Source organism: Schistocerca americana, chromosome 1, assembly GCF_021461395.2.
Source record: "Schistocerca americana isolate TAMUIC-IGC-003095 chromosome 1, iqSchAmer2.1, whole genome shotgun sequence".
Classification (NCBI taxonomy): domain Eukaryota; kingdom Metazoa; phylum Arthropoda; class Insecta; order Orthoptera; family Acrididae; genus Schistocerca; species Schistocerca americana.
Window position 1 is genome coordinate 320,600,951 of NC_060119.1, and position 24,146 is coordinate 320,625,096.

At 42.6% G+C, this 24,146-nt stretch overlaps 1 protein-coding gene across 1 annotated transcript in view; it reads left to right on the top strand.

Annotated features, from left to right (window-relative positions):
- LOC124598646 (protein furry) overlaps positions 1–24,146 on the top strand; it is a 1,150,963-nt gene that overhangs the window by 243,436 nt on the left and 883,381 nt on the right. The window lies entirely within an intron of this gene.

Below are 24,146 nucleotides of genomic sequence, written 5' to 3' on the forward strand. Positions count from 1 at the left end.
AGGTAGGTTTTTTAACTTAAAATACAGAACGTAGGTACGTTTGAACATTTTATTTCGATTGTTCCAATGTGATACGAGGTGCATTCAAGTTCTAAGGCCTCCGATTTTTTTTCTAATTAACTACTCACCCGAAATGGATGAAACTGGCGTTACTTGTCGACGTAATCGCCCTGCAGACGTACACATTTTTCACAACGCTCCATGGCAGCGGCGAAGGCTTCTTTATGAGGCTGTTTTGACCACTGGAAAATCGCTGGGGCAATAGGAGCACGGCTGGTGAATGTGCGGCCACAGAGAGTATCTTTCATTGTTGGAAAAAGCCAAAAGTCACTAGGAGCCAGGTCAGGCGAGTAGGGAGCATGAGGAATCACTTTAAAGTTGTTATCACGAAGAAACTGTTGCGTAACGTTAGCTCGATGTGCGGGTGCGTTGTCTTGGTGAAACAGCACACGCGCAGCCCTTTCTGGACGTTTTTGTTGCAGTGCAGGAAGGAATTTGTTCTTCAAAACATTTTCGTAGGATGCACCTGTTACCGTAGTGCCCTTTGGAACGCAATGGGTAAGGATTACGCCCTCGCTGTCCCAGAACATGGACACCATCATTTTTTCAGCACTGGCGGTAACCCGAAATTTTTTTGGTGGCAGTGAATCTGTGTGCTTCCATTGAGCTGACTGGTGCTTTGTTTCTGGATTGAAAAATGGCATCCACGTCTCATCCATTGTCACAACCGACGAAAGTCCCATTCATGCTGTCGTTGCGCGTCAACATTGCTTGGCAACATGCCACACGGGCAGCCATGTGGTCGTCCGTCAGCATTCGTGGCACCCACCTGGATGACACTTTTCGCATTTTCAGGTCGTCATGCAGGATTGTGTGCACAGAACCCACAGAAATGCCAACTCTGGAGGCGATCTGTTCAACAGTCATTCGGCGATCCCCCAAAACAATTCTCTCCACTTTCTCGATCATGTCATCAGACCGGCTTGTGCGAGCCCGAGGTTGTTTCGGTTTGTTGTCACACGATGTTCTGCCTTCATTAAACTTTCGCACCCATGAACGCACTTTCGACACATTCATAACTCCATCACCACACGTCTCCTTCAACTGTCGATGAATTTCAATTGGTTTCACACCACGCAAATTCAGAAAACGAATGATTACAGGCTTTTCATGTAAGGAAAACGTCGCCAATTTAAGTATTTAAAACAGTTCTCATTCTCGCCGTTGGCGGTAAAATTCCATCTGCCTTACGGTGCTGCCATCTCTGGGACGTATTGACAACGAACGCGGCCTCATTTTAAAACAATGCGCATGTTTCTATCTCTTTCCAGTCCGGAGAAAAAAAATCGGAGGCCTTAGACCTTGAATGCACCTCGTACATGTACCTTTGTGAACTTTCCATTTCTGAGAACGCATGCTGTTACAGCGTGATTACCTGTAAATACCACATTAATGCAATAAATGCTCAAAATGATCTCCCTCAACCTCAGTGCATTTGGCAATACGTGTAACGACATTCCTCTCAACAGCGAGTAGTTCGCCTTTCGTAATGTTCGCACAGGCATTGACAATGCGCTGACGCATGTTGTCAGGCGTTGTCGGTGGATCACGATAGCAAATATCCTTCAACTTTCTCCACAGAAGGAAATCCGGGTACGTCAGATCCGATGAACGTGCGGGCCATGGTATGGCGCTTCGACGACCAATCCACCTGTCATGGAATATGCTGTTCAATACCGCTTCAACCGCACGCTAGCTATGTGCCGGACATCCATCATGCTGGAAGAACATCGCCATTCTGTCATGCAGTGAAACGTCTTGTAGTAACATCGGTAGAACATTACGTAGGAAATCTGCATACATTCACCATTTAGATTGACATCGATAAAATGGGGGCTAATTATCCATCCTCCCATAATGCCGCACCTACATTAACCCGCCAAGGTCGCTGATGTTCCACTTTTCGCAGCCATCGTGAATTTTCCGTTGCCCAATAGTGCATATTATGTCGGTTTACGTTACCGCTGTTGGTGAATGACGCTTCGTCGCTAAATAGAACGCGGTCAAAAACTCTGTCATCGTCCCGTAATTTCTCTCGTGCCCAGTGGCAGAACTGTACACGACGTTCAAGGTCTTCGCCATCCAATTCCTGGTGCATAGAAATATGGTACGGGCGCAATCGATGTTGATGTAGCATTGTCAACACCGACGTTTTTGAGATTCCCGATTCTCGCGCAATTTGTCTGCTACGGATGTGCGGATTAGCCGCGACAACAGCTAAAACACCTACTCGGGCCTCATCATTTGTTGCACGTCGTGGTTGACGTTCACATGCGGCTGAACACTTCCTGTTTCCTTAAATAACGTAACTATCCGGCGAACAGTCCGGACACTTGGATGATGTCCAGGATACCGAGCAGCATACATAGCACACTCCCGTTGAGCATTTTGATCACAATAGCCATACATCAACACGATATCGATCTTTTCCGCAATTGGTAAACGGTCCATTTTAACAAGGGTAATGTATCACAAAGCAAATACCGTCCGCACTGGCGGAATGTTACGTGATACCTTTTGACTATTACAGCACCATCTATCACAAAGCTAAAAAAGTGGTTCAACTAAAACATTCATATTTCTTTACGTACTATACGAATATGTAATAAAAATGGGGGTTCCTATTTAAAAAAAAAAACGCTGTTGATATCCGTTTTACCTATGGCAGCGCCATCCAGCGGGCCAACCATAGCGCCATCTGGTTTCCCCCTTCAAGCTAGCTAGACGAGTTTCGTTCTTTGTAGTATTTTCGTTTGATGCTTATTTCGTCAGATAGTTGGCCCGGTCGCTATCAATGGACCACCCTGTATACAGTATAATACGATCATCTTAGAAGTAACGTCGGCATTTCATCATAAAATCGTCGTCTGTAAGTTGCGAGATCTTCGAGATGCAGGATAAAACACCACGCCAAGTGCAGGCTAAACCGTGCCGGCGAACCATATTTAGTACAGCATTACGAGGTTCTTAAAAATGTTACAACAGTTCGTGTGGCCAGAGGGCTCGGGTTTAGCAATTCAAACGTCGTACGTTTTGCGTATGAAACACAGCGTTCCGACCGTAGGGAAACAGGTCTACACATCTTGTCTGTAAGGTCGTATAGGGGCATACACTACGTTCACAAAATTGAATTCAACGCAAGATAGCTGCGACGGATGGCAGAGGTATGCAAATGGGGCACTTTGCTCGCTCGTATTCGCTCAGGGAAGGCGTGCGCGAGTATGAAAGCCCCGAGCGGGAAGAGAGAGCTGCAGTCGAGCGGGACGTCACGCTACGGGGAGGCGTTCGCCGCTTGCTGTTGGCGCCGTTAATAGTAGCAGCTCTGTGTGACTGCAGGCTCACGTTGCATTTGGCATCTCCCATCATTTGACGCAGCTCCACCCAGACCAATGTAGTGCATTCCTGGTGTCTAAGAGAGATATCACTTCGATCCATAATAGCAAATTGCTCGCTTTATGCAATAACGAAAATTTGGAAACAATTCGAAGCTTAACAGGAAAACTGAGTATCTACCAATTTACGTAACGATGGTCCCTCTCGGAATGATAAACCGTGTTGCCGTTTTTTATGACACCAGCTGTTTTATTGAGTCAAGTATACATACAGTACCTGGGTTTTACCGCCTAAGAAATTGGAAATCAAACGGAAACAAAATTGTCTCCAAACTATTCTCTCTTATCGTTTCTTCCACCTGCCAAGTGTATTGTCGCCGTCACCATTATCCGTTAGAGCTAAACACAAGTCAAACTCGTCGGTAAATTAAGTATGGCGTTGCGCACAGCTAGTTACTCTGAAAATAGAGTCTTCATTTTTTGGTTGGTGAGCACTGCTGATATTCCCTCGGTGGTCCTAAATAATATTTGCAGGTATCACAAAAACAGAGTAAAATACTCCTTCTAATTTTGTCATAATTTACCTGGAACTGATATTTCATCACAGATGTACTGCACAGTATTTAATAAGTCATCTCAATCATAAGCGGACATGATTTTTAATAATCTAGCAGCCATAGCAATGTTGGTATTCTCTGCAACATCCGAATTTCGATTTTCTCCTCTGCGAGCCAAAGACAACGGTTTTTCAGCATTCTTGGTACCTATAGTTAACAGATGACAATGTGGCAGTTATACTGTACTCTCAGGTACCAGTGACACTGAAATTGGCGTTTTGGAGTTGAATACAGTTTACATTTGCAGCGTGTATGAAAATATAAAACCTGGTATATGTAGTATTTTAAATGTACTTCTGTATCGTCGGGCCCTGCGTTACCATGACTTCTCAGTATGTAAAACCCTAGCAAAACAAACTGAATTGTAGGATAATTCTCGTCTTCGAGCACGTCTGTTGTATGTTTGATTGGCTTTAAAATTGTCACGATTCGTGGCAATATTGTTATCGTAGCCTGTATGTTTTTCGGAGATACTCTTCTCCTCAAGGCCGGGCGGAGTGACCGAGCGGTTCTAGGCGCTTCATTCTGGAACCATGCGGCTAATACGGTCGCAGGTTCGAATCCTGCCTCGGACATGGATGTTTGTGATGTTCTTAGGTTGGTTAGGTTTAAGTAGTTCTAAGTTCTAGGGAACTGATGACCTCAGAAGTTAAGTCCCATAGTGCTCAGAGCCATTTGAACCTTCTCCTCAAGCATTTCCACGAAAGTAACGCTCTAAACAAGCTGTTTATGTAGTCTCTGTTTCTTGCTTCAAGTGTGTGTGTGTGTGTGTGTGTGTGTGTGTGTGTGTGTGTGTGTGTGTGTGCGCCACCGGTTGTCTTCATTCAAACGGACAATAACTGTGGCAGCAAAAATCGCGGAATGAACCAGTGCAACCTCATTTTTCAAATAATAGTCATCGAAACGTGTTTCAGGACTGTGTTCAAAACATACGTAATGCATGCGTAATGCTGAAAGGATTACGAGTCCACGCCTGTATTAGCTCCTCGGTCAGCGACGAATAAATATGAAGATGCTGGGGATTTACTCGTAAGGTAAATAATGTTTCTTCAACGTAGTTTTTAAAAAAAAATTCCCCGAATTTTATCTTCTGAGGAAAGTGAGTTGTTATCAGTACCATGCCTGATCTTGATTAAGTGCACAGTAAAAGGTAGATAACAACTTTTCCCATCTCCACTGTGGCTGCACTTACATTCACCCTCATGGCCTGCACATCATACTCGTCATATTTCATCAGCTGTTCTTCCTGTATTTCATGCTACTGTCGTAGAATGAGGCAAAATGTTAGGGCGTCAACATGTCCCATTTCTGAACACCGATTACAAGTTCCTGACATAAAGCACGAAATTCACCACCTGATATTTACATAAATGGACAAAGGTCTCTGGCCGCACTTCTACGCACTTTTTAGATACTGGAGCGTTCAGTGAAACTGCGTTGATGATGTGCTTCAGAACTTATATTTTATCGTGTTCTGGAGACACGCACCTTCAGATGTGTTGCACTGGATCTGAATGAAAATATCTGCAAACTCTGCTGCGACCACTGCCTCTCGCACTTAGAATGTGCTCTTTAGAATCAAATTCCGTTTTCCTGTTCTCCTTCGTCTTATGTACGCGCAACATGCTCCGACAACGAGCGAGTGAGCAGCGAATGGGTAATCAGAGTAGATAGATGATCGGGGCATTCGAGCATTGGGTGCTCAACGAGCTTGAAAGAAGTCGAGTGCAGTTGCTACCCAAGTGCTAAGTGGCTGTATTAACATCTCCAGGTCTTTCGCGGAACTACATGCACAGAGCATAAACACCAGGTGCAGACCTCTTTAACAGATATTGTCTTCTGTGCGTCGGCGATTGGACACTGTGCAGCGAACTGAAGTGCTATAGTCCTCCTGTGAACTGAAGAGGGAGTAGCTCTCAAAGAATCGATTTCACATTTAATAGGGTACGGCAGCGTTGGTGATTAACGTAGGTTCTGTCAGTGTGCGTTTTTTGCGTTACTTACTTTAGTTATTTATTTTTTATCTCGTTATTCACGCGTTTACTGAAAAATAAACGCTTCACGGACTACCCTGCGCACTGCGTCACCATTGGCTTAAAAAGGCAGACTGCACAAGTTCCGGTATAACTTTGTGAAACAGTCTGTAGTTGCTGCTTCTGATGGAGTTAGATAGAGACAGTGCCGACTCGCCTGCTCGCTCTCCAGTTTGCAGACGAACTGTAGCACTCATGTCATTTCTTCAGCTAACAACGGACACAAGCTGCAGTGAGCACGTTAATTTCGTCGCTATAGTTTTGAGTGGCTTTCTCATTTTTTACATTTCATCCGGTCTCACAGAGATGATCACATGTTCAAAACGACGCTGATGGGTGAGCGTAGTCTGACAGACTTTGGTGTTAAACAGCATAGCAGAATAACACCAGATGATATATGAGTCGCCATTAGACGTACAAAGTATCAGGACTCTTACGTATTGAAGGGGCATCTGAATAGTAACTACAGCGTCGGAGAATTTGTAGCCCATAGAGGCGCCAGTCCTCTAGACAACCCGACAAACAATACCGAGTGAGGTCGCACAGTGGTTATGACACTGGTATTGCCTACGGGTGGACAGAGGTTACAGTTCATGATCGACCACCCTGATTTAGGTTTTGCGCGGTTTTTCTGGATTAGTTAAGGCAATACCGGAATGATTTCTTTGAAAAAGGACCAGACATTTTCACCTCTCTCTCCTTGCCCTTTCCGAACTTGTGCTGCGTCTCTAACACCTCGATAATGATTAATTCCACACAATAACGGAACCCGGTTCATGTTTCATGGAACAGAGTCACAGTTTCATTTTGCTAAACTAACGATTTCGTGGTGGAACAAAAATTTGGTTTTCAATATTTCATATAATTATTGACCGAATTAAAAAAATGCTGTCGTAATCAATTCATTAAGAGGTATAATCTTACGCTGGATGTGTAACTCAGTAAGACAAGTATTACAGTGTGAAACTGCGTATGAGGCACCATAACTTACGGCTATATATTGATCCAGTATTTGAGAATGGAAGCACAAAGCGACTTGCATCAGATTTTACACATAATTTCAAACCTGTATCAAACTTTTTCTTGCTGACACTCACTACAAAACTCACAACAAATAAAAGGGAAAAAGCGTGTCACTACATTTTCGCTGTTCCTGCAGCAAAACTGCTGCAGCAGGCACGACATTTCAGTTTATTACTTCTTTACTACTACTAATTCTATTAGCAATACATTTTGTAGACTATATTCAGAGGTACCACTGGATGCAACTACAAAATTATATTATTGTACGACTTACAGTTCAGGAGATAAGACATATAAAGATTGAGACGCATGAAAACTAGCTTTTACTTAGAACGGAGTACAAAATACCCAGACTAAACTTATCTCGTGTTTACAGTGAGAGCACTTAGCGATTTACGACAATTTTAAACGTAATGTCAAACATTTTCTTAAATCTTTCTCGTTTTCATGCTTAACGTCAAATATTTAACAAAGTAAGTCATTTGTAAGGTAATCATAAGTTTAAAGCCATTTCAAATATCAGAGTTTGATTTCTTGCGGAATCGGAGTTTACTGGTCTTGATAAAAACTACTGATTATTGCGGTACCATAGCCATACTGCATAGTTCATGCGTTGGTTACATTTTGTTTCTGTCGTTGGGTCACACTGTTATTATGTATCCAATTCACACCAGTTTCCCCATTGTGCCGTCAGAGTCCAGTGAATGTGCTTGACACACTGTTAAGCGTTATACCATTACATGTTGCTGTTGATATTATGCGTCTCACAGAAATCGTTGTAATCTTTCCATTTCACTTCACTGACACCTATTATATCTAGAATGAACATGTGCATTTCCGATTTCAGATTTTCTAGCTTCCCTACCACGTTGAAATTTGTGTCATTTCACGTTTCGATTCGAAATATGCTACCCTTTTGTTCTTTTCAAGGTTACCTCCCCACTGGCAGCCCCCAACCGGAGATACAGGTGGCCGAAATCTTTTGCCAGTGGAGAGATCATCACGAGACACTTTTTCAGTTACTTGCTCTCACAGATGCTATGACGTTAAATGTCGCTGGTCTGACCACAGTGACACGTCTCTCGATATTCAAGCTTTAATGTGGTTGTTGCGTGAGGCAGTATCGCTTGTTCACTTGAACGGACGGGGCTGCTCACATGTCAGCGGTTACCATCATTAAGCGTACACGATCGGCCACTACGCTGATCGTGTTGCAGAATGATGCGTTCGAGGAAGTAATCTGAATCCATTTTCAGCTCCGTGGATCGATGTGTCCTGAATGGCCGAACAGCTTCGGCGTAGCAGCATTACAGGCGTCTCGCTGTGCATTCGGGTTATGATATATTGTACTGAGTTGCCGAAACTGCGTTAGAAAAATTCACACAACCCTCGAAATTTTCTAACTGAAGAAATACTTATAACGCACCATTTTTACAACTCTTATACCACCACCACTTTTTTGCGCTATACCACTGTTTTGACTACCGTTATCTCACGACTTTTAGCAGATCCCCGCAGACTGTACCGTGGGCATTTACAACGTGCATGCTAGATAAAATTATGATATAGTATACCTCAAAGTATTGTGTTCGATGTCTCACGTTACGTTACTTTGCTGAACGATGAAATTGTTGAAAATGAAAACATTGCAACCATTAAACCGAGTTGATTTTCTGCTCTTTGTTAGCGAAGATGGGAGATCAGAATTGAGGGCCTCGTTTGCTGTAAGGTCATCAGAGAAGAAACATTGGCTTAGTAGGCCATACACGAGACAAACCTTGACTATTAATGGCAGGACGAGCATTCGAATGCCGCTCCTCCCGAATGCGAGTCGAGTGTCTTAACCAAATATGTTGAGCTGTTTGGTAACTAAAAGTTTATCTTGTAATTTCATGGTGTACAGCTGGGTCAAACGCAGGAACAAACAAGAAAGAGCCATAATATCTGTGATTCTTCTGTTCCACCCGGCATGTTAGTTGATCGAACAGTTCACCGGCGTGTTGCCGGTTCACAGTTTATAGCGGGCACAGTATTTCGGCGATGAGACATGCCACCAAGTCACGCCTGATATGTCTGATCGCCGGAATATTATACCCGCTGTACGCTGTGAACTAGCAGCACATCCATGGACTGTTCGATCAATTATAACATCGTCTGAACGTTGGTCATTGTGCAAGCAATTTTCCTCGCATAAAAGTAGCTTGAAAACTGACATTATACAATGCTGTCCATTAAAACTGCAACACCGTGAAGGCAGCATGCAAGAAACACCGTAGTGTGCTACATTCTTGGATACGCAAATGATTAGGATTCCAGTGCAACCGCACAATGTAACTAGGAATAATGCCAGCTACATTCAGCAGAAAAGGAAAGATTATCCGTCGCAGTGTTTATTTGTTCCACATATTCTCCTAAACTACTAGACCAATTTTGTGAAAAAGGAGTGTGGTCCAGACTTTATTCATCTAATAACGGATAATGTGAGTGTTTAGTAACTTGCAACAAACTTTATACATAATTTCAAACCTCCAGGAAACTTTTTCTCGCTGACAACCGCCAGAAAATGATGGAAGGAAATAAGTTTATCGCTTACTACAGTTTCGCTGTTTATGCAGTAAAACTGTTGCATGAGGCGTAACGTTTTGATTTATTTCTTCTTTACTACTAACTGTATTCGCGACAGATTTCGCAGACACTATTCATATATACCACTGAATGTACCTGTAAATGCCGGCCGCGGTGGTCTCGCGGTTAAGGCGCTCAGTCCGGAACCGCGCGACTGCTACGGTCGCAGGTTCGAATCCTGCCTTGGGCATGGATGTGTGTGATGTCCTTAGGTTAGTTAGCTTTAAGTAGTTCTAAGTTCTAGGGGACTGATGACCTCGGATGTTAAGTTCCATAGTGCTCAGAGCCATTTGAACCATTTTGTACCTGTAAATTGTATCTTTGTACGAGACATAGTTCAAGAGACGTGATGTCACAAACACTGAAACGCGTGAAAAACTGCGCGTTATGCATGGTGTTTAGAATTATGACATCTTTTCTATGAATTCTGTTTGCAACACATTTCGCAGACAGTAACCAAGTATACTACTGGGTGCAACTACAAAATTATATCGTAGTACGATACATAGTACAGGAGATGTGCTGTCATAAACATTGAACTGCGTAGAAACGAAAGTGAGGGCGAAATTCGCGAGAGATACAGGTGAAATAAGTGTGCAAATATGAGTGAAAAATGTTAAATATATGTCAAATAGGCCTACATGTAACAAATACTTACGTAGAAAAAGCTGCGGACAAAAAGCTTCTCCTAAACCCCTGGATCGATTTCAACCAAAATCGATACACATATTACTTCATATCTGGAAAGAAATACTGAAGGTGTAAGAACCAGCAAACTCCTATTGGAAAATTTTGGAGATTTGTGGTAAGTTCCTTTGGGACCAAACTGCTGAGGTCATCGGTCCCTAGGCTACACACTACTTAATCTAACTAACTTACCGCCGACGGGGGAAGCCGCAAGAACCGTGACAAGGCGCCTAAGACCGAACGGCTACTCCACGCGGCTCCCTATTGGTGTGGTGGGTGATAATGTGGAGACAGAAAGGGAAGGAGGAGATGGAGAGAAAGAGAGAGAGAGAGAGAGAGAGAGAGAGAGAGAGGGGGGGGGGGGAGAGGGGAGAGATGGTCAGAGAAATGAAAGAGGAGGAGTTGGGCAGAAAGAGGAGGCAGGAGCAGATGGACAGAGAGAGGAGGAAAGGGGAAATGGGCTAATAGAAGGTCGAAATTTATACAAGCCCAGGGAACGCTGGGTACTCAGCCAGTAATGTGATTTGAATGTTAGGTTGTTTGTGAAAGGATGTTGTTATGCGTCTTGTAATAAGGAGAACCCTCTACCAGGTCACGTCAGAATTCGACACCGGTAGGTTGCAGCCTACGGAGATGTCGGCTTATTTCCGCGATATTGCTACTCGCGTTGGGCGGGATCACACAAGTGTTGTGCTATCGTGGGAATATGGAATCGATGGGTTCAGGAGGAGGAGGACTACTCTACACCTTGACGGTTCGTAATGGCACGACGCAAATAGCGTTCAAGGGGACAGACATGTTGTTTCTCTTGGCCGTGCTTAATAATTCAGCTACGTCACGTACCTTCGAGTCGGGAACGGGTCTGTTTCCAGCGAGACAAGTATCCGCACGAACAGTGCGACGATACAGCCTATCATCTGCGCGACCACTGTTGCGGTTCCTGTCGACACGGCAGCAGAGAAAGGTGCGGCGACAGTGTTGCAGCCATTGACGACACTGATCCAGGAGAGGCAGCACGTCGTCTTTCCAGAAAAGTTCCTCTTCTGCCTACAGTATCGGAATGGCCGCAATCGTGTGCGGAGCCTCCGTGAACGACCAGCGTTACCAGATTGCGTTCACCATTGTCATACCGGCGTGACGGTATGGGAAGCCATTGATCACAGAACAGAATCTTTTCTGGCTCGCGTAGTCGGTAGTTCGGAGAGCAGACATTTATTACGTGTTAATCCTCCATAGCATGGTGTTCCATTTGGCAACAAACCATAAATTTAAGTATGATATTAAGATAGCCAATAGCATGTGCATGGATGGTGCTGCGATACCAGTAGCATGTGCGTTGATGGTGCTGCTGCTGGACAGCACACTCAGTCTAGCTGCATCGAGCTAGACTGTGGCGTAATTACATTCGCAGACACAGTTGAAAATCGGTAACTTTTGCTGAAGGTCGAGTGTAAATAGGCACGCGCGAAACCAGATGAAAGAGTGACTTAAGTCTGCCACTTACATCACGTCGCATTAGATTTTTAAGGTATGAGAAATTATGCTTAATGCTAGCATAGAGTATTTACCTATGTCACTGTAACTGAAGGATTAATAATTACTTAATATTTTTGATTTGTTGCCGTATGGTAACAAACCTAAGTTATAAATCGGAATTTCTACGTTCAACCTACTACATACTTTTTTCTGTGTTAGACACTACCCCCAGCTATTTTTTTTCACTGAAATTGGTTTCCTAAAATACACTCAAACAATAGAGGATTAAGGCCGGTGGCAGCCCCTATTTTCGAAAAATCCGTAACTTTGTCTTCCAAGAAGATAACGCCAGAACAACGCTGCGCATTGTGCCCTGACCGTGATGCAGAGAGCGTTCGATGTTGACCTGGGCAGCACGTTTCCCAGAGAACATTTGGTCATAGGTTGCCGACCGACTGGCGCGCTGACACTCGCTAGCCATTACTACACACGATCCAAGCCGTAGTGTTCGTAGTCCTCCTTCACCCTACGGTACACATTACAATTGAGTATGATTACGTATATCGGAGCTACTTGAAAGGCATCTTTTATAAACAAAACAAGCCGAGCAAATGTGGAAATGTGTACAACTTATCGTTACTACGCGTGGTTACTCGTAAACTAGCCGGCCGTTGTGGCCGAGCGGTTCTAGGCGCTTCAGTCCGGAACCGCGCTGCTGCTACGGTCGCAGGTTCGAATCCTGCCTCGGGCATGGATGTTTGTGATGTCCTTAGGTTAGTTGGGTTTAAGTAGTTCTAAGTCTAGGAGACTCATGACCTCAGATGTTAAGTCCCATAGTGCTTAGAGCCATTTGAACCGTTTTTTGAACTCGTAAACTGCCATAATAGAGAATGAGTGTAAATATGCTTAATTGCAAAGATTAATTTTGACAGTAGAATTTGTTATTAATTAAAGAAAACACTGGAACTAAAATTTCATTACGCAAACTTGTAAGACAGTCCCTTGTACTAAAGTCAATTTATTTCAAAAACCAGTGAGTTTAGATTGAACTTACGTAACGATTAGTAATTCATATGTGGGCGACAACGCCGGCCGCGGTGGTCTCGTGGTTCTAGGCGCGCAGTCCGGAACCGTGCGACTGCTGCGGTCGCAGGTTCGAATCCTGCCTCGGGCATGGATGTGTGTGATGTCCTTAGTTTAGTTCTAAGTTCTAGGGGACTGATGACCACAGCAGTTGAGTCCCATAGTGCTCAGAGCCATTTTTTTGTGGGCGACAACGTTATTATTCATGCAGGATCTAATTTTTCTAGGCAAGTAAACACAAAAATTGCTCAGATTCGAGTATATATTCAAATCTACAGAACTCTTTAAAAGCAAAACATTGCATTACGTGATGCAGGAGCAGGAGATTAGTGTTTAACGTCCCGTCCACAACGAGGTCATTAGAGACGGAGCGCAAGCTCGGGTGAGGGAAGGATGGGGAAGGAAATCGGCCGTGCCCTTTCAAAGGAACCATCCCGGCATTTGCCTGAAGCGATTTAGGGAAATCTCGGAAAACCTAAATCAAGATGGCCGGATACGGGATTGAACCGTCGTCCTCCCAAATGCGAGTCCAGTGTGCTAACCACTGCGGCACCTCGCTCGGTACGTGATGCAGTAACAATTACGTTATTGATCAGTTTTTTCTCTTTTTTCTTTAGTGTTAATGATTCTGACTAACCAGCCTTTCCATATATTTGAAACTCGTTATCAAAAGTACAATAATTAAATACGAACGTCACCCAGAATGACAACTAACTGCTAAGGCAACGCTGAAATAAGACAGCTATGACATCAGTGCAGAAGTTTACCCAAGCACGTAAATGTTAGTAGTACATTGGAGTAAAAGTTTAAATTCACTGTATTTTGCAAGATTCAATAATTCCAACAGTTGTTGGATATTACTTTCAAAAGTTAATTAAGACTGTTTCTGTGCAGAATTTACGCAATGGCTTCGATTAATCACAAGAGGAAAACTTAGCTTTACTTTCTGGCAAAGTTATCATTTTTTTACAGTGAAATATTTCTTTCATTCACAGTGTGATTATCAGTATTTAGGATGAAAGAATATAGACTGATTTTTAGGCAACAATGACTTAATGGTTAATAACCACCTTAGCATTATAATAAAGTTTCACACAGTTAATGTATTGTCCAAAGAAAATTCGAAGACACCGGCAAGTCTTTTGCAGAACTGGGTGTGTGAAATGGTTAAGTATTATATGCTGCGAAGCTGCTGACGCGATAGTAACAATGCCAATGTCATCTTCCACTTGTAGATTATATATGCGTGCACTGCTCAAACAGTATATCTTCCTTTATAATTCATGCGAAGCATTTTCATAAATGAACGCTGTACAGATACCCACAGGAATTGCATGACTCTCACAGCCACAAAACGCTGTAGCACGCATAACCTCCATGCCTGGATCTCTTAACACTCGTGCGCCCACTTGTACTGGCAGCTACTTCGCGTCCATACCCTTTAACGTTTAATTGCGTACTACCGCCCCTACTGCCGATTACCCGCTAGTACACCAAATGGTTCAAATGGCTCTGAGCACTATGGGACTTAACATCTGTGGTCATCAGTCCCCTAGAACTTAGAACTACTTAAACCTAACTAACCTAAGGACATCACACACATCCATGCCCAAGGCAGGATTCGAACCTGCGACCGCAGCAGTCGCGCGGTTCCGGACTGAGCGCCTTAACCGCGAGACCACCGCGGCCGGCAGTACACCAAAGATCCTACCTTACCCTTCATGCTAAATTGTTGATTTTATACAAAGTAACTTTCTCCACATTGCCAGTGTGTCTACTTCACAAAAATTACAAACAAAAAGAAACTGTTTTAAATCGTTTACAAGAAATTAACATCACAGTGCTGGAACTGATAATGTATGATAAAGAAACAGCGAAAACATTTACGTTCGTGAAAAAGAACAGCACTGAATAGTACAAAAGTCATAGTGTTACACACCATGTCGTAGTGTTGTAAGTTGAAGCAGCATAGGATGTCATACCAACACCTTTCATCTAAACTCACTTCCACGCGATGTTCAGCCCGGTTAGAGCGTTTATTGGTGCCAGAGGCGGCTGCTCGATGTACGGAATGTCGCACCCTGTATGCCCCTAAAACCACTATGAAATGTAATCATGCTTTCTTTCTACTACAGCGTACCCGCGCATTGGTAAATTTCAGTTGCTTCCTATCCTTCTGGATGTTACAATTTTAATCGACAGAAATACAGGACATTGCTGTCGATGGTCGTGTCCGGATACACTTTTATACAGGCGAACAGCTGCTCGAAACATGCACCACGTGACGGATGGTGCCCAGGGGGGGGGGGGGGGGGGGGAGGGGGCGGCAGAGTTATGTTATGGGAAGTATTCACATAGGTTTCTAGGTTTCCGAGGGTGACAGTTTCCCCGCTGGCGTTGGCATCATCCAGCAGGGTAACCATCCGTTTCACAAGGCCAGAATCGTGCTACGGTGACGATTAGCTACCAGCTCTTCACCCAAAATGACCGGCCTGTAATGTACGGGAATAGCGCGATCCATGCGCAAACATCTGGAAGAGTTTCTCAGACTTCCATGTTTAACTGTTTTTATTATGTCTACAGCTTTGTTTCCACCGTTTTGCAATAGATGGCAGTAACGGCTCGTGGTGTTGCAGGTGGTAGAGTGTGTCATACAGCAAACTTACGCATTTGTAAACATAACGCCATCAAAATATTAGTCGATTTGTGATTGCACTGTGAAGTTATTCTCGATTGAATATGACAACATATGAGCCTGATTCTCGTCATTTGCGGGAAGTTTTAATTTTATGCTTTAACGTGAAGAAACCTGCGGCTAAGGCTCATAAAATGCAGGGTAAGACCTATGGTGACGCACCTATTAGTGGAAGAACATGCAGAGAATGGTTTCGACGATTCAAGAACGGAGATTTTGACGTGGAAGACCGGCTTGGCGGTGGATGACAGAAGCTGTTTTCGAAACCGACGGAAAAAATCACAGGGGATCATTGACGAAAACAGTTGATGCAGTTGAGCTGAGCGTTTAAAAGACAACAGGCCACGATAAAGCGATAGATACGAAAAAGTGATTTTACAGAATGAAGTCGTGTCGCTAAACCTGTCAGAACATATTTGGAAAGGAAATGGGAAGTCCTGCGCCAACCGTTGCGTTCTGGAGACATTCCTCCCTCCGACTACAACTTTTAAATAAAGGAAAATCCAGGATGGGATGTAACAATAATATAAGGAAAATTGTTACTCTCCGTATAGCGGAGATGCTGAGTCGCAGATAGGCACAACAAAAAGACTATCAGACTGATGACCTCAGATGTTAAAGTCCCGTGTGTGTGTGTGTGTGTGTGTGTGTGTGTGTGTGTGTGTGTGTGCAGGGTAGCAAATGTGGCACGGCACGTACCGATGCAAAAATGTGTCACGTGGTAAAGGATGCCACAGTCAATCCATGGGTGCCAGCTTAACGGAAACGACTAAATACAACCGAAATAGAGATCATTCACTTTAGCACTGAACTGCTGCCTGTTAAGGCGCAGCGCGCCCGACAGGAGAGGTCTTATAAGAGGTCTTAAATTTCTTAGTAATAACTCTGCTGACTGTTCTATCTTGCAGTTTTTTTGAAATCATCGAAACTTATTTAAAATTTTTGTATTTTGTTGAAATATGGCGCAGCAGTTCATTCGAAATCATACTTCCATTGGAAAGTTTTTGTCCACATATCACACTCTCCAGCATATCACACACACCAGCTTAGGACACCCTTCATCGCCATACCATCTGAACCCCATTTATAAGTATACCTTAGAAAGAATCACTTTTATGTTCTTGCTGTTGCATGATGACACTAAACAAAAAATGGTTCAAATGGCTCTGAGCACTATGGGACTTAACTGCTGTGGTCATTAGTCCCCTAGAACTTAGAACTACTTAAACCTAACTAACCTAAGGACATCACACACATCCATGCCCGAAGCAGGATTCGAACCTGCAACCGTAGCGGTCACGCGGCTCCAGACTGTAGCGCCTAGAACCGCACGGCTACTCCGGCCTGCCCACTGAACAAACAAAGGTTCGAGACGCTCTATTTGAATGTTTCTGTATATCTTTTGTGTATCGCCGCTAGAAGAGCTTGTTAAGAGATTGAAAGCACCATGTACAGTTGCAGAAAGACACACATCTAATGCCATAATTATAAGTTACATGCACAAAATAGTGAATTCAACATACCGATCACTTGTTCTATACATGATCCATTGTTAAACTGAACACACAGATGGTCGTATTGTATTCTGTTATCACTAGTTTTTCATTTGTTTTACTAGTCTCGCGACACCATTGATGTTACTGCTGCACACCTCGGACTGTGAGGAGATCCAATTTGGAAAGCTCTGGTGTAGAAAAATAGACATGCCTATCCGGAAGCTTAAATATCCTGTCGGGCGCGCTGCGCCCTAACAGGCAGCAGTTCAGTGCTAAAGTGAATGATCTCTATTTCGGTTGTATTTTGTCGTTTCCGTTAAGCTGGCACCCTTGGATTGACTGTGGCATCCTTTACCACGTGACACATTTTAGCATCGGTACGTGCCGTGCCACATTTGCTATCCTGTTGGACAAGTGTCCCAGCCCGCGAGGATATTTTGCCGATGGCAGCTCAACGGCACGTATTCGCTGGCGACACATTCCGCGAGCGAATTGGCAGCTGCTCCGAGAGCCTGTGTTCAGCAGCGCTCTTTCCTTTTCACCCAAACGACTGCGATACAAACGAAATTGCCGAAATTCACAGCGGGGACCGCGCCGTACACATGGGGCAGCGTCCTTTTGAGCACTAGCCTGCCTCGTAAGTGAATTTGAGTGCTCTGAATGAGTGCAGCACAACTGGCTCTCTCTGGAGGTCGTTGGTAGAATCTGCAGACGGACACTCCAAGGCTGGACCTGTATTGAATTAGGGAACGGCAGGAGAAACGTGTACTTTCGTGGTTTCCGTAATCTCGTACTGCATTCATCGATTCCTCAGTCTGTTTTTTTTTTTTATGGAGACTTTTCGCGATGAAGTACGAAATATGGCCTTTGAAGATTAGAAATTTTCCGAGCGCTCTTCAGTACAAAACATTTGAAACGTGTTAAAAGAATCTGTGGTGGCTAAAGGAGCACCTTGTGAGGCTTGGTTTCGTGAAGCCTTCGGATCGATTCCCGTTAGAAACCTTTTTTAACTTTGGTTTATGAATTCTGTATTCATTACGAACTGGTAATTTTAATTAACAATATAGAATTCTGGTTCTTTGATAAAAATAAAGTAATTTTATTTTATAGTCATTAAGTATATGAAAATATATACAGTTTGATACACGCACATACGAAATATTATAATGTTCTAAGACAATTTTTGTGTCTTTTTAGCGAAAAACACACAAGGCCAAAATAATCGATTGATTTTCCGAAATTGTGACTCATGCTGTATGTGCATCATTACACATACTTCTTTAAAATTCAATATGCCTCAATAGAGATAGGTAGCGATATAATTAAATGGGTCAAATGGCTCTGAGCACTATGGGACTTAACATCTATGGTCATCAGTCCCCTAGAACTTAGAACTACTTAAACCTAACTAACCTAAGGATATCACACAACACCCAGTCATCACGAGGCAGAGAAAATCCCTGACCCCTCCGGGAATCGAACCCGGAAACCCGGGCGCGGGAAGCGAGGACGCTACCGCACGACCACGAGCTGCGGACGGCGATTTAATTAAAAAACCTGAAGAAAATAACTAAATAATCTCTCAAATAAATAAATATGCAATTGAAACTTCCTGGCAGATTAAAACTGTGTGCCGGACAGAGACTCAAACTCGAGACCTTTGCCTTTCGCGGCCAAGTGCTCTACCAACTGAGCTACCCAAGCACGACTCACGCCCCGCCCTCACAGCTTTACTTCTGCCAGTACCTCGCCTCCTACCTTCCAAGCTTTGCAGAAGCTCTTCTGCAAGGTTCGCAGGAGAGCTTATGTAAAGTTTGGAAGGTAGGAGGCGAAGTACTGGCAGAAGTAAAGCTGTGAGGACGGGACGTGAGTCGTGCTTGGGTAGCTCAGTTGGTAGAGCACTTGCCCGCGAAAGGCAAAGGTCCCGAGTTCGATTCTCGGTCCGGCACACAGTTTCAATCTGCCAGGAAGTTTCATATCAGCGCACACTCCGCTGCAGAGTGAAAATCTCATTCTGGAAACTATGCAATTACATATTCATTTTAAAATAACTGCAATTTCAGACTGTGAATCGCTTCCCTCACAGTCATCTGTGCGCGTCATATATCTTTTATGACTTTTTTAATTGCGCTTGCCCTCGGTGCACTCTGTAGTGTATGAACAGTAATAACGTCGGCGAAGGAGGACGTTACGTCGGTGGAAAGAGTACAATGCGCGTCGGCCGGGGTGGCCGAGCGGATCTAGGCGCTACAGTCTGGAACCGCGCGACCGCTACGGTCGCAGGTTCGGATCCTGCCTCGGGCATGGATGTGTGTGATGTCCTTAGGTTAGTTAGGTTTAAGTAGTTCTAAGTTCTGAGGGACTGATGACCTTAGAAGTTAAGTCCCATAGTGCTCAGAGCCATTTGAACCATTTTTGAATACAATGCGCTCATGCTGCGCAGCAAAGTCTGTCATTACGCACTCTTGCTGTCTCGAATCGATGGAATAAGATTTCTGTCGACGACATCGATATGACATATATTTGATAGAGTTTCTCAGAATCACAGTCTGTGGAGTTCAGACAACTGACCTTGATCAGTAATGTCTGACGATGTGAAAGAAAGCAGAAATACCGTCGAAATTCCTAGAACCTTTACAAAAGGAATATCCCCTATGACATGAATTTTCTCCAAATTTTACAGCACCATTTAATGCAATGAACGATGTTGAGTGTGTCAAGAGTTTAACGAAGACATCCGTACGATACTTTTTGCCACGTGACGTGAGAAGGTGGTGGTCTCTACAGCGACTAGAAATGTTTCGAATGTTACGAATAATGTAATCCTTAATTTTCAAATTTAACCTACACAATGTGATAAATTTCACTTTAGTTTACTAATAGTGGTGTTAACAACTTCTCGTTTTGAATATTTGACTAAGACTGCCCGAAAAATACGTAATATGTACATACTGTCTTTCCTAAACCTAATGAAAGAAACATTTCGTTTGCTGTCTCGATGATGCGCTTCATTTTCTCTGCTCAGTTACCGTGTCCTTATTCAGCTATTTCCAGCTCCCCCTTCTATAGATACCATCTCGTAATCTCCCAGAGATAAAAATACAGAACTTACATTGTGTCGAGAACGGTGAGATGAGATATACTTCTATTTAATACATATCACCATCAATTTAGTTGTACAACAAAATAAAAACATTATAGGTATACTGGACGGGTTGCTTGTAAGCTGAGCTAGCCGTGCACTACTTACAAGTTGTAGATCACATACACGAATTCGTAGCTTACATCTCGTTACAGAATTAGTAATGATGCTATTACATTGCGTATTACATGTCAGAGAGTGCGTTAGTCTTTGCAAATGGACGATGAGTATTTGCCAACATACTGCACGACATTAAAAAGAATTTTATTATAGCATACTACATTCACCGTGAATACACAAAAGCGGTTATAAGTACTTGTAATTAGCACAATGTTTGCATTAGAACGTATTCGGAAATATATTAAGGCCGTAGACGTGCAGTATGTCGCTTTAGCTCATCCATTAACCAGTGACTGTCCGTTAGCGAACAAAACGTTCGTCTTAAATTTGATGTAAACAGGAAACGAATTTCTTTCTTGGTGCTGTGGTTTCCGTCAGAATCCTTGACCGGAAATTACAGAGAGCACTGCACCTGACGGCTAATCTCGTCGCCTTCTAAACGGACGCAGTTCCGGAGAGAGAAGGCTGTGGGTAGTCGTGCGACGCCGACAGGCGACTTGCCCCTTCCAAGTTTTCTGCCTCTACTGATGAATGACGCACGCGAGCAAACTCGGTGGACGCAATCTGCTCCCCTATTTGTTCTTGATTAAGGATGCATTTTCATTAATCAATCAGGGGGGACACCTGTTCTCATACAGCATTGTACATGAAACTTAAAACCTAATAGCCAAAAAATCCATTTATTGGCATATGGTCTGTATTTTAGAAATAGAAGGCACACACTGCTAGGGCCTCTTCCATTCATGCTGAAAGAATTTCTGAGCAAAGCGCATTGAGATGGGAATCTGCTTCCTCATCTTCACTGAAATCGTCAAAAGAAATTACTTGCTTTAAATCCTAATTGTATTTAATTTAATTAAGTGGCTGTGCTCTTGGGCTGTGGATTGAATTACGCGAAGAAACACAGCATTCGACCTTTTTTTTTTGTAGTTTTATTTATGCCAAGAAGCGTTTCGGCCTTTCACCCTTCTTCAGCTGGCGTAATACTCTTATATCCGTTTAACGAGTACGTTTTGACCGCGGCAGCTGCCTTTGCAAAATAACAGTTCGTTTAGCTTCCGCGTATCTCGAGTTGTCTGTTTACGTTTAATTAATAGTTACGTGCACGTGCTTTTGTTCTGTAATTTGTGGCTCCTGTTTCCATACAGCACAACCACTTTTAGATTCATTAATGCACTGATGCATTCGTCATGTATACGACTTACGAGTTTGTTGTATCTGAAGTTACATCTAAAGTCAAGTTACAATTTTCTTACATATTCCATAATTACTTGTGAAGTCAATTGCGTTTATAAACTTAATACTGCTGACCTTAAAACTAGATACATGCCTCTGTATGATTATAATTGTTCAATGTACAGTGTACTCGCATGTACTGTATGAGTCTCGCACTAGGTTTCTTTCTTTTATTTTTATTGCTAATATAGTCATTTCACATCTTAAAAAATGTTGAAATAACTTCGTTGTCCCTATTGATATGTTATTGATATTAATATAATACATACTGCTAATGAAAAGAGGGATTACATAAGCGCTCAGATCTTATTCTCGACGCTGCACCATTTTCATTATGTGAGGATGTTCTTTATCTCGTTGCTTTGAGCCAGCTAATTCAGAACATACATTGTCATTTTGTTAGTTACTGTGCTTAATTATGACACTCCATCGAGAAGTTATATGAAACAAAACGAGCGACTTTTGTCAGTCCGAAATAAATGCAACTGGTACTAGAAAGAATGCAGATGACATATCGTACACTGTATAAATCCTTCACTCGTCACTTGTTTTATTATGATTGTCGTACATTTATCTTTCGTCTTATTACGAAGGAGAGCTAATACGATATTCAGGTATCATTAGAATGACGTATCAACATCGTGGTCTGTTGCTAAATACGTATGAAGTATAACTTTGTATTTTACTCCATAATGTAGGAAATAACTCTTAAAAGTGCGTCATTGAATTCGAGTGATTGAATGAACGATTATTTTGGTGTTTAGTTTTAAGCTACATTATTTCACTAATTTTTATCCACGCGGTTCCCCCTTAGCAAACTGACTATTCCTTGATGCTCCAGAACATGAAGTATAACCGATCCCTTCTTTTAATCGAGATATGCCCGATTCGAAGCAGTCCTCTTTGTTCATTATCACATCTAGCTATCAGCATTCTTTTGTACCACCTCATTTCAGAAGCTTCTATGCTTTTCTTGTACTGTTTATTGTTCACGTTTCACTTCCATGCCAAGCTACACTCCAGACAATTTTTTTTCAGAAAAGACTTCCTAACAATTAAATTTATGTTAGATGTTGAAATATTTCCCCCTTTCAGAAAATCTTTTCTTATTATTGGACGTCTAGGTTTTATATTTTCTTTATTTCTGCAGTCATCAGTTATTTTGTGACTCATTTTTAATGTAATTCCACCAGCATAATCTGGTTACATTCGAGTGTTTCCAGGTCTGTTCCGCACCGAGCGAGTCAGAGTGTGATTGTAGCTTGGCTTGCCTTCGCTGTAGAGAGCTCTTTCATGTCAAGATGGTGTATTTGTACCTTTTACCTAAGTAGAAAAAACTTGTTAAAATAGTAAATTGGCGCAAAAATTACAATCTGGTTGCACGTAAGGTATGGGTAAATGTATCGTTTGAGACACACAAGCCACCCCTAAGCGACGAGGTCCACGGTTCATGGAGGGCTTTGTAAAGTAGAGAGATCAAACATCTTTCAGTCTACTTACATTAGAAATATTATCTGAAAGCCAATAACAGTGTTTTCGTGCTCATTATAGTTTCTTCTCGCTAATAAAAACAAATTGAAGAGCTGTTATCAAGTTGCAAATCGAAGAGAAATACTACATTATAGCTCGGCTTTGCAGAAAATTCTCAGTGCAGATAAATAGGGAGTACTTTCCGCCTGCATTTGTGTTTCAGTTAATCCACAATGTTAATTTTTACAACCACAACTCGGTCACATTGTTCATTGATTAAAGAAAAACACGTCCTTCAATCATTAAAGCACTTTTTCATTGCTATACAATGCGTTCTGAATCTCATGGGTCTGTCATCAGCTGTTATCTATTGAAACATACTTTTATATTGGCCCTCCTGAGTGAGATTGGTGCAGTGGTTAGCATGCTGTACTCGCTTTCGGGAAGAGCAGGCTTAAAACCGCACGATCCGGACTTGTGCTTCTTGTCTAATGACTTTGTAGCAGGTGACACGATTAACCCTGTACTTCTTTCCTTGTTTTCTTTTTTTTTAATGTACACTCTTTTGACATTTCTTTGTCTGTTAAAAAAATATGACTAAGTTGCTACAGTACTAGGTACTACAGTATATCAATGATATTAATTTTTTAGGTTCTACAATTCTCCGTTATCAGGAGAATGAAAACTGACGTGTTCGCCGATGAAATTGTAATTCTGTCAGAGACAGCAAAGGACCTGGAAGAGCAGTTGAACGGAATGGACATTGTCTTCAAAGGAGCGTATAAGATGAACATCAACAAAAGCAAAACGAGGATAAACGAATGTAGTCGAATTAAATCAGGTGATGCTGAGGAAATTGGATTAGAAAATGAGACACTTAAAGTAGTAGATGAGTTTTGGTATTTGGGGAGCAAAGTAACTAATGATGGTCGAAGTACAGAGGATATTAAATGTAGACTGGCAATGTCAAGGAAAGCGTTTCTGAAGAAGAGAAATTTGTTAACATCGATTGTAGATTTAAGTGTCAGGAAGTCGTTTCTGAAAGTATTTG